This window comes from Triticum dicoccoides, chromosome 7A, assembly GCF_002162155.2.
Source record: "Triticum dicoccoides isolate Atlit2015 ecotype Zavitan chromosome 7A, WEW_v2.0, whole genome shotgun sequence".
Lineage (NCBI taxonomy): Eukaryota > Viridiplantae > Streptophyta > Magnoliopsida > Poales > Poaceae > Triticum > Triticum dicoccoides.
In genome coordinates this window covers 576,207,774-576,209,850 of record NC_041392.1, presented here as the reverse complement: position 1 = coordinate 576,209,850, position 2,077 = coordinate 576,207,774, and the positions used below count along the sequence as shown (strand labels likewise).

The following is a 2,077-nucleotide window of genomic DNA, read 5'->3' as shown; positions in this document are numbered from 1 at the left end:
AGTGACAAACAAAAAGGGCCATGGATATTATTATTTTTTCGAATCCAAAAGAGCCACGGATAAATACAAAACATATTTGTGTGTTTTTTTCAGAATCACAAAACATTTTTGTGGGGGATACTATTTGGCTACCGGGCCAGCCATCAGGAGCCCACTTAAGTCACACGTCCAAAAAAGAGGCCCATGCCAGAACACCAAAAATAGGCCCATGCCGTTGCTGCAGGCTGCAGCGCAGCGCTCAGGTTTTGTTTAGTACCACACCGATGACACAGGGAGATTAGAGCACGATAGCTGGCTATATTATGATGTGTACGTGCTTCATTGCAACATACTTACCTGGACGGGGTCAACAAGCGATCAAGAAGGCTCGTGGCCTAGATCAATGGCTCACATTGCACTTGGTGAGAGTGTTGGTCTACCATCTCCCAATTGGGAGAGTGGACATCGTAATTTGTGGTAGAGGGGGTACGCGTTCGCGCGGCCCCTGCCAATTTAAAAAAATAAATTTTGGTCATCTTGTTTTTGTGATGCGCAAGCTTTGTATTTTACCTGTGGCATTGTTCACTATCTGACATGAGGTAATATGAAACTTCGATTTCCAGTTTCTATCACTTCAGAGAAGAGAACAAGAAACAGAGAGCGGCCAGGACAAGAAGACCAAGGCACATCATTCGCAACGTGTCGTCACTTGTCAGTGACCATGGCTGTTGATCCAGACAGACAGATTATCTTTCTTATGCTCATATTTAATCCTTGATTCTGGAAGGGTCAGAGATTAACGATGAGTCACACACACTGTTGTCAAGTAAAAAGAGTAGTCGACAAAGATAAAGCTAAGTCATTTCTGTTGTTTTCATTGACGAGGCATGGCAGCTAGCTTATCATACTTATCAGTTATTAGACGGGAGCTTGGGTCCTGGGCTCCTGGCAACACTTGTTTTTATCACCGGAAGGGTCAAGGAATGCCTCTCTTTTTTAATGTGGGAAGGGCCAAAAACATTCTGAAGAAGCTGGGGCTGAAACTTTCATGTAAGTGATTGGAATAGTGTAATCGAAATCAGGTGTAGAAAATTTCTAAAACCAATTAATTAGAGCATCATTGGGAAAGAAAATAGAACATGTCCAGTGCCCAACACTAGTCAAAGCCGGTGTCTGGCCCCCTTTGGTAGCCAGATTCAGATACCCAGAGCCTTAGGGGGCAATGGCTCAATCTGATGAATAGTCATTGGCAACTCTTGGCGACACGGGAAAGGGGAATGGCGAATATTTAAACCTGAAAGTTCGTTTTGATAACAGGCGTACTCACAAAAAATAAGTATTCTGGCAACATCTCTATCGGTGTACTAGAGTAGGGGTACCCTAGTATCCCGAACTCGTGCACGGGCAGTTGCAGCGCCCCGCGGCAAGGCTTGCCGGGTGACCGCCAAGACCCTCCGTGGTTCCCTTGAAGACCATTCAAGAACAAAGTACTCAAACCAAGGCCCCGGCAAGAGGAGCTTGCCGGGAAGGCCAACCAAGGCCCCGGCAAGAGGAGCTTGCCGGGAAGGCCAACCAAGGCCCCGGCAAGAGGAGCTTGCCGGAAAGGCCAACCAAGGCATACCAAGAAAGCTTGCCGCGACGCGCCCTGCGTCCCGGCAAGGCCCAGTGAGCAACAAGTTCCCAAACACGACAAGACGGCGACCGCGGCAAGGAGCTTGCCGCGGGAAACCCCCACTTCGTGCCCGCGCTCCAGCACACCTGCTAACGTGTCGCTCTAGGACTCTCCCAAGCACACGTGGCAGGAGGCCGTGCAGCCATGGGTACGCGGTGGCAAGCGGAGATGAAGAGAAGGCCATCGTGGCGAACGGTGGCGCTCCTAACGGTCACTTTTTTGCACTGTTTAGGCAACTCAGACAGGCATTCAATGCTCTTGTCCCCTGCCGTCAGAGTTAGGTAGGGTGCACTGTGTCTACAATAGCGGTAGCTGCACCTATCGCATTCTTTTCCATTTTTACCCCTCTCGTCTACGTTGCCACCTGTCGGTGACCCCTTGAGAATATAAAAGGAGGCCCAGGCGCAACGTAGAAGGGGTTCGGCT

At 49.3% G+C, this 2,077-nt stretch overlaps 1 non-coding gene across 1 annotated transcript; it reads left to right on the top strand.

The window, feature by feature from the left end:
* Positions 1 to 328: 328 nt before the first annotated feature.
* On the top strand, positions 329 to 488 carry LOC119334978. The gene has a single exon (XR_005161671.1). It is a non-coding gene; the product is annotated as a U1 spliceosomal RNA (small nuclear RNA).
* Positions 489 to 2,077: the final 1,589 nt, after the last annotated feature.